The sequence below is a fragment of the Lactuca serriola genome, chromosome 3, assembly GCF_051521515.1.
Source record: "Lactuca serriola cultivar US96UC23 chromosome 3, Lser_US96UC23_V15, whole genome shotgun sequence".
Taxonomy (NCBI): domain Eukaryota; kingdom Viridiplantae; phylum Streptophyta; class Magnoliopsida; order Asterales; family Asteraceae; genus Lactuca; species Lactuca serriola.
The window spans coordinates 74,902,741-74,912,964 of NC_136410.1; positions in this window are offsets into that span (position 1 = coordinate 74,902,741).

The window sequence follows — 10,224 nt, forward strand, 5'->3', positions numbered from 1 at the left end:
GGCATTCGAGGTTTTATCGGATTATGAGTCAGTAGATGACAACAAGACTTACAATTTATGAAGCAATAAAATGCAGATAAACCTTAGATAGGCTTGAAAGAAAATACATGTAACTACTAAATGTAAGACTTTCCATTCAAAATAAAAGAAGCACTTGTATTTTAAGTTTTTTATAAGACAGAAAACAATTAGAAAATGATTAAGACATTGAAAGCATGCCAAGATCTGCAGTTAATTTTTTCAAACTCTTTTCGTCCAATGCCTTGGTGAAAATGTCAGGCAACTAATCTGTGGATGGAACATAGAACAATTCCACTATTCCCTTTTGAACTATTTACCTGATGAAATGATGACGGATGTCAATGTGCTTGGTCTTGGAATGTTGCACTGGATTTTTTTATCATCTAAATGGAACTGGTGTTTTCACAGCAGATGCGTGTCTTCGAGAAGTTTAGACCATAATCCAAGAGTTGATTCTAAATCCATAGAATCTTAGCACAACACCTTCCAGCGGCAACATATTCAGCCTCAACGGTAGAACAAGCCATTGGAGTCTACTTGTTGCTGGAACAACTTACCAATCTATTTCCAAGCATTTGAGCTTCTCCTGAAGTGCTTTTACGATCAATGCCACACCGGCCATGATCGGAGTCAATGTATCCCACCATCTTGAAATCAGAGTCACGAGGATACCATAACCCAATATTGGGTATATGTTTTAGGTACCGAAAAATCCTTTTGACAGCGTGAAGATGAGATTCCTTAGGATTGGCTTGATAGCGACCACACAATATGGTGGCGAACATAATGTCAGGGTGACTGGCTATAAGATAGAGTGGAGAGCCTATCATTCCTTGAAACATAGTTGCAATCAAATCGGTGCCACTTGGATCAGTGTCAATAGATGCTGATGAAGACATCGAAGTCTTTGATGGTTTGCAATAAGAGAAACCACACTTCTTCAACATATCTGCAATATATTTAGCTTGCAAAACAAAAATACCTTCAATTAGTTATTTGAACTGCAAGCCTAAAAAGAAAGTTAGTTCACCCATCATGCTCATCTCGAATTTCTTTGCCATGACCTCTTCAAATTCTGAACTTTGTTTTTCATCAGTGGATTTGAAGATGATATCGTCCATATACACTTAAGAAAGAATGATATGAGATCATGATTGATTTATGAACAGAGTGTTATCGATCTTTCCTCGTTTGTATCCACTTGAGAGAAGATAGCTTGCCAACATGCCATACCATGCCCTAGGAGCTTGCTTTAAGCCATGAACAACTTTATCAAGATGATGCACATGATCTAGAAACTCTTCTTTGTCAAACCTTGGAGGTTGTTTTAAAAAGACTTCTTCTTGAAGACCTCCATGTAGAAATGCGGTTTTGATGTCCATTTGGTAGACTTTGAAGTTTTTGAAAGAAGAAAAAGATATAAACAAACGAATTGCTTCGAGTCTTGTAACATGAGAAAATGTTTCATCATATTCTAACCCTTCAAGCTGACAAAATCCTTAAGCTACAAGTCTAGCTTTGTTTCTTACGACGATTCCATCTTCATCCATTTTGTTCTTGAAAACCCATTTAGTTCCAATGATCGCTTTTCCTTGAGGTTTGGGAACAAAAGTCTACACATGATGACGTTCGAATTCATTTAGCTCATCCTACATGGCCTTAATCCAGTCGTCTTCTTTCAATACATCAATAATATTCTTTTGTTCGATCATTGAGACGGAGTTTACAAACATGCAAAAGTTGTTGATGACTCTGATGCGAGTGAGAATCCCAAAATTTACATCTCCAATGATTTGAGATTTAGGATGATCTCGAAGGATTCTTAGATTAGAACTTTCATTTGTATTCCTATGGGCAGAGACTTCCTGATTTGATTATTCAGCTTCTTCAGGAACAACAGGCTGATCTTCAGAGATAGGTTGAGAAATGATTAATTGATCAACATTGGAAATAATGGGATCAACGTCATTTGACAAGAGCTCAGGAATAGGGTCTGAAGGACTGTACGTAAGTTCATTCAGAATTAATGAGAGGTGATCAACTCGATCATGAATGAATGAATCCTCATCAAAGGTGACATGAATGGTTTCTTCAACAATTTTCCTTGAAAGATTAAATACACTGAAAGCCTTGGATACTTTTGAGTATCCTAGGAACACTCCTTCATCAACTTTAGCCTCAAACTTCGAACGCTGATCTATTTGATTCAAGATGTAACAAACACATGAAAATAAGAGATGTCTGCTTTCCTTCCTTTCAGCAGCTCATAATCAGTTTTCCCATGATGTTTAACAATAATAAACCGGTTTTGGGTATAACACGTTGTATTGACAGCTTCAGCCGAAAATAACAATGAAAGACCAGCTTCAACAACCATAGTTCTTCCAGCTTCAATAAGAGTTCTGTTTCTTCTTTCTGCAACACCATTTTGTTGGGGAGTTCTAACTACCAAAAAATTCTGAGAGATTCCTGAGACTGAGCAAAAATATTCCAAAGAGTAGTTTCAAAATTCAGCTCCATGATCACTATGTAATTGCCTTACTTTGTGATCATAGAGGACATCCTACTACTTAATGAGAGCAATGACTACCCACGTAAACCTTGAAAATTCATCCACAATGACAAGAGTATATTTCTTCCCATCTCTTGATTTAATCGGAACTGGTCCAAAAAGGTCCATATGAAGGAGATGAAGAGGTTTGATGATTGAAGAACAAGACCTTGGCTTGAACGAAGACTTGGTTTCCTTCCCTTTTTCACACACTGAGCATAGTTTGTCCTTAAAAAAATGTATCTTAGGAATTCCTCTCACAAGTTGATTCCCTGCAATCTTTGAGATGTTCTTAAAGTTCAAATGCAATAGCCTTTTGTGTCACAACCAGTTTACATGAGACTGAGCACGAGAGAAGAAGCAACGATGAAAAGAGTTGTCATAAAAAATATATCTAAAACATAGATGTATTTTTGTTGATTTGCAGTAAGAACAATGATGTTTTTTGATCAACATCTTTTCCTTCTCTCTTGTTGAAGAGAACTTCGTATCCAGTGTCACACAATTGACTAATAGAAATGAGATTATACTAAAGACCTTTCACATAAGAAAAACATTCTTGAAAACAATAGAATTGCACTTGATGGATCCATATCCCTTTTGTAGCACCCTTTCCATTATCCCCCTATATAACTGACAAACCATCCTTTTTTATGAAATCTTCCAGGAGAGATTTGAATCATGTCATATGTCTTGAGCAACCGATGTTTAAATACCAAATATGCTCTTTACCCTGAAACTAAGATGTATAGTAAGTCTAAAAAAATATACACTGACAGTTCAAGGAGATTATCAGGGAGACAGTTCAACAGGTTTCCCTTTTGATCCACTTATCTTTTCGAGTCATGAGATTATCAGCGCGAATAGTGTTCTTTTCAAAAGTGCACAGGCTGACTTTGTGAGAGGCATCACCACATCGATAACAAACTTTAAATCCAAGATTCTTTCCTTTAACATTTGATTTTGATTTCTTTTCAACTGCTGAATCGGAAGAACTATGATTATTTGACTTAATAGTTGTTGATTTAGTTCTGGAACAAGGAATGTAATCAATGTTATGCTCATATACTACCTTTTCATGAGAATCATGATCCTTTGAAGAGTTATCGGGAGTAGAAGGATTTGATTGATCTTCAGGTTCAGAATTACTAACTGGGCACTGAGGAAACATGCTAAGAATTTCATTTACAGAATGAACTTCACCATTATATATAGGAAACTTTAGCAAAATCTTATTTGAGGGAAGAACATATTCACGATGAGAAGGTTGGAGAGAAGGATCAAGAGTAGATAATTTAGAAACACATTTAGTAATGCCATTAGAATCAACAAGGTAGTGAGAATTGATTAAAGTTTGATTTATAAAATAAGAACTCAGAATCTACTTTTAAAGTCTTCTTTTAAGCAATCAACTTTATAAAAGGTTTGTTTAGATTCGACTTTGGTTAAATAAACAACACCTTCTATATCACCTCCGATAACTTCTTACACTGATCTGGAATTTGAGCATTAATGATTCTTGTGACATTAAAGTGATAGGATGCCCAGTAATTCAAAATAACTTGATTGCGATTAGCATGATCAACAACTTTTTCTTTTTCGGTGTAAAGAAAATTATTGGTTAGCGAGATACAAGTGTTTTCCTTTTTTACAATAGAAAGAGATTTTTCTAGAGAGGAGAATTTTTATTTGAGAATATTAAGCTCAAGACTGAGAGAAGAATTTTCTTTATTTGAGATCAATAAATTAAAACGTAAGAGATCAATCGTGTCATCTTTTTTGATATTATTAATAGAGAAAATATTAACATGATTTTTTACCTGATACGCTGATGCATCGTCCCATTCTGACTTGAGGTCTTTAGCAGTGTGAGGAGAATCAACGTTAAGGATCCCAACGCTGTCATGTGAAGTGTCAGCGTGAGATTTAACAATCTGATCCATGAGACATTTAACCGCATCATATGAAGAGATTTCCTTTTCAAAAGAAGATGATAAAGTGGTCATCATCTCTTAAGCAGTTAAGCAGTTTTGAACCAAGCGATAGACAGAAAAGGGAGTGAGTTTCCAATAATACTTCTAGCCTTTACATTGAGATTCAACATCCTTTTTTTTCCTTGTTATAAGTAGGAACATATTTCCTTTTCATCTTATTGCTAGATGCACCATCATTGGATGATTTATGCATAGCAACTATAGGAACTTTTTTGACGACATCGAGCATATCAAAATCCATGAACTCTAGAACTTCCATGGCCTTTGATTTCCAATCAGAGTAGCTGTGTTTGTCAAACGGAGGGATCTTGTTATAGACAGTTGACTTTGGAATGAAAGAGGTCGACATGATTACTTGAGTGTATCAAAAACCTGCTCTGATACCAATTAAAGGTTTGTATCGATCGGATACACTTCAAGTATGAATAAAAAACATAAAACTAATCTAATCAAAACAATAAACAGAAAGTAAATAACATAGAAGTTCTCCAAGTTGTTCTTTTCCCAAGAAAGAGTTTTGTCTTCACCAAGAAGATGGGTTTGTCACAAAGACGATTGACACAAAGCTAAGATCACAACATTAGGGTTTTCCCCAATAATGTATATATACTAATCTATACACGTATATCCCTTGATTGAATGGATTGCATCTAATCTATACTAAGAACCGATCTTATCACAAAGATATTGTATCTGTGATTTATTCTATACTTATCTGTATCATTACCTAATATACAAAGATATCTTCCTAATATAAAAAGTATTACAATTAGATAACTAAACTGTAAGCTGACGCTGATAAGCTTGATATGCTAGACCTGTCGATGTTGTAGTCGTTGATGCTTATCTATCAATGTTTTATGTATTTGACTCATCAGATCATAAGGTGTGACCTTACACTTCTTTCTCTTCTTTCTCTATCTCCCCCTCTTCCATGAGACGCCCCTACCTTCGATGCAAGTACAGATTCAGTTTTGAGTTGCTCCAACTGTTCAAAGACTCTTTGAAAGCTAGTGTTGAGTTGATTGGTGAGAATGTTGTATGCCTCGATTGTAGGAGCTTGAGCCTTGAGATGGGAAAATGTTTCATCCAGAATTACGAGCATCTCATCAAACTTGTTGTTTGGAACATCAACAACATTCTAGGTTACTTGAATCATCTTGATCAGTACCTCTTGCATTACCATGTTCATGACATCTTTTTTGCAAATCTCTTTTTCTAGTCTTTGAATTTGTTTCTCATGACAAACATGAGTCTGCATGATGAGTTCGTTGGTAACATTAATCATTTCCTCATGAATCTTGAGCATAATGGTGGTGGTGGAGATGTGATGATCGAGACTGTCATTATACTTATGTTTAACGTCTTCGATAGTGTGCTTGAGACGAAGGGAAATGAATTGGTCAAGTTGATTGGCTTGGTCAAGTTCTGAAGGAGCAACAACTTGGAATCTCGGAAAGATATTTAAGGATGAGCTCTGGCTTGGAGTCAAGACTTTTAACCATTTGATCAATCTTCAACTCAAGGTGTGCGAATATCTGATCGATGGAGTCGAATTTGGAGATAGCAGAGGCAACATTGTCTTGGAGTGCTAACAAGGCAAAATGATATGCAATATTTTAGCCTAAAGATCCTGTGTCCGAGGTAGAGCTCTTAGACTTCTTATCATCATCATCATCATCATCTGCATCATCATGTGCTTCGTAGGGCTTGGAGTCATCAATTGGATTGGCTTCGACAGACCATTCTCAGGATCTTGAGCATTATTATTTTTAATTCCTAACACCCCTAACTATCATATTTCTATTTATTTTTTCTCACATATGTAGAAATGGTCAATATGAGACTTATTCTCAATGAAGAATCGTTTCAACCAGGCTTAAGACTTGAGAATACCAAGTCAAACAATGTGCACAATCTCATTCAAGAGGATCCCATAAATATCAAACTTATTGTTATTTAGTCTAGACTATAAATACACCCGTATTACACACACTACACAAACAATTAGTTACTCTATTACATTTGTATTCATATTACCTTCAACATTTTTGTAATCTCATATGCAGATCAATAAAAACAACAAGGTATGTGATCATTATCACCTCCCAAGTTTTTATCTCAGAGATCCTAAAAAGGATCAAGCGGTTTCCTTGTAACTAACTTGTCTTACTTTGATTACTATTTGATATTTACATCACGTTAAACACCACAGACTCTCATATAATTTGATTGAATAATAGTTGATCAATTTTTGACCAAAAACAACTATAATCTATAGCTCTGATACCAATCTGACACACCCCTGGCCGACAACAGAAGCGCCATGATGTGCGACGTTAGTGATGTTGGGATTTCAAGCCAAGGCATACGTTGAATAATACATAGGATGTAATTAACAACATAGATATTTATTCATTAAATAAAAGATATTACACATTTGTTCGAGGTACAAGTAGGTTATGAAAGCAAAGTACAAAAGCAAAGCACATAAGTTCCGGACTGCGTCACTGAGGTTATCTCCTCCTTCAATTAAGTTCATTGTCCTGAGAATACATGTGGTTTGGAGGTCAACATAATGTTGGTGAGTCTACAAGTTTTATTGTTATAAAACGTATGTAGGTATTTTAGTTGTTTTATTTATCCTAAACCGACTTCCTTGAGTTTGTGAGTACTATCACTACTTCCATAGGTAGGTTCCTATTGGTAGTCTGATTTGCTTATGTGGAATAGTGTTTCAACTTGTGTGTTTCTAAGACAATGTCTTCAATATAATACTTTTAATGGTTGTTTGGCCCTGTGCGGCCCTTTCAAGTCCGGGGGTTGTCTATCAAGACAATTTTTTTGTGTTTTGGTAGCATAATCATTTCTGCTTCTGCGTTGTTTCTATCTCCAAGTGGTTTATGTTGGCCATTGGTGATTATGTGCCCTTATTTTTCCTTGTTGAGGCGATTCTTCACCCATGTTTGTGTTGGCCTTGGAGGGTCGACTTGAGATGGTTAGATCTCTCTGCTTGGCAAGTAGTTGTGCTGTTTGGCAATCTATTTGTGCTACTGTATTTATCCAAATTATAACTCTAGGACATATATTTGCTTAAGTTGCTTTGGATTTGTCCTGGGGGCTCGTGCTGCGGGCTCGGAATTTGTCCCTTATTTGGGTCATAGACCATTATTTCTAGACTGGGACTTTTTGTCCAGTTTTCTTTATTAGGGTATTCCTCTAGGGATGTCAAAAAGTCTGGTGGGACCCCGAACCCGTGGGGCCCCGATCCCGAATGGGGAATATTTGTTTAAAAAATCGGGGACGGGGGCGGGGGTGGGGGCAATGTTAACCCCCGTTTTAGTTTCAGGGGCGGGGGCGGGGGTGGATAGTCCCGTCCCGAACCCCCAATGGGGACCCCGTTAATATATTATTTATATTAATATATATATTAATTATAAAAATATAATAAATAATAGCAATGATTTTGAACTTCCAAAATTCAATCAAATATCATGTTTTTAAGTTTATAGTATAACGTTTTTAAGATGTTATAATATTTTTATTTTAAATATATAAACTTATGCTATAAATAACTATTTTTTTTTATCCAAAATGGTTTCTTTTAGCTCAAAAAATAACTTCTTTTAGCCTAAACAACACCTTCGTTCGCCCAAAAAAAAGTCAACCCAAACGGGGGCGGGGGCGGGGGTAATCCTAGGATTCGTGGGTGGGGGCGGGGATAGGGAGGCTAGAGATTTCGGGAGCGGGGGCGGGGGCGGGGGAACAGGAAAATTTCGGGGGTGGGGGCGGCGGATGCAATCCCCGCCCCGTTTGCCCCCGTTGACATCCCTAATTATTCTTCCCCCTTTTTTAGCTAAGGTTTTCTTATTACCCTTTTTGAGGCTTTGTTCTAAGTCTTGAGCCTTGGGGAGTTGTACCCTGGCCGTAATTATTTAAGTCAAGTCGAGATCTTCATTCAAGGCATTTATGAATTAGGTACTATTTTTTTAGGGAAAGGTTATGAACCTCTGACACCTATGGTTTCATTCTTACATCGTTTTCACTTAAATGATGTGGATGATCAAACCTTGTTACCATTTGGTAAACATGTACAACATCTTTTATGAGTGTTATAAAGCTTGAACGGTAGAAAATGTTCTAATAGATTTTTTAGTGGTCCACTTTCTTTATTGATAATGTTTTCAGAGATAACTACATTTTCTGATGAGCAAAGAAAAAGAGGTGACTACATCATGATGTAAGACAAGTTCTAGCTTCTTGGGCTGATCTGCTAGGGTGTGATTATCCATTCATATTTTGATCACATTGCCCAAGTCCCGAGCTGATCTGGACCTTTTTCGTCACTCTAGGGGTGGTGGTGCGAACTGCACACACTCCGGGTCTAGGAGGCGAATACTTCGTCCCGAGCTCTTGGGATGCCAACTCCATCTTGGTGCATGTTTATGGCCCTACTTTCATGTTATTTGGCGGCTTTTAGCTGAATCTTAGGTCGTGTGTGGTTAACCCCATCCTCTTCCAACGTTCAGTCTCCTGCATTGGGGCTTTCCATTCGCATATACCAATTATGGCGATTTTTGGCGTTTCCACTGTGTTTGGCTTGGCTGAGTTTAGTGGTCGCGTGTTTCCCACTAAGCATGTTTGCCTTGTTGATGATTGCACCAAAGTTTAGCGCTCGTAACGGCTCGTTTGTGATCCCAAGTGGCGTCATTGATTTCACTCCTTGTATTAGGTTAAGTGATTATCCACCGAGGCCTCGCCTTGGGACCTAGCAATGGATCTAAGACATTGTCGGTGGTTATCCAACCCAGGCTTTTTTCGATCCTCATGGATGGTCATCTTTTTCCTGTCTACTGAAATGGTTGGGGGTAACCTGGGGGAAACCATTTCCTCTTGGGATGACCGGGGTTGTCCCCATGATATCGATACCCCATTGATTTGATGACCGATAGTTGTTAGTCAAAGTCATGGTGTGTTGTCTTTGAGGACGAATGAGCACCTGATATTTTGGGTATTCACTGGCAGTGATTTTAAGGGTTTCGATTTTGTCCTTGTGTGGTGGGCCGACGTGCCCCCGGGCTAGACATTCTTCCGACAATGGTTCTCAAGACTTCTTGTTGTGAGCCGCTTGTTTGGTTCTTTGCCTCAGGAGAGTATTATTCTTTCCCTAACTGTACTTTCTCTATTAGCACCCATGAAATTTTAGAATTGGCTCTCTTTTGTCTGTAGGGTCGCTTGGGGAAGGCCTATAGGGTATTTCTCCAACAGGGAGTGTCCTTACAACATCTATGCATTGGAATCCCAGATATTCCCTGGGTTTGCTCCCTCGTGGTCCGACCATGTTTCTGCACATGCTCAAGCTTGGAATTTTTTTGGTGAATTGATTTTCTAAAGACGATTCTCAGATTCCTTCGCGCTTCACTTCTGTCCACCTAGCTCCTCTCACGGGATGAGTGTTTTTCTCTACCTGCCTGCATTCGCCTTACCACAACTCTCAGGCCTCCCCATTTTCCCTGTGCACCGTCACTTAGGGAGTTGACTGGGAGGGAACCATATGGGTGGTGATTCGAGCACAGTCTGAGCTCGTCAAAGGTCTTCGTGACTTCAACGTTTCTTTTTGGATTAGACTCCTTGTTAGACGATGATGTGTTAGCATTC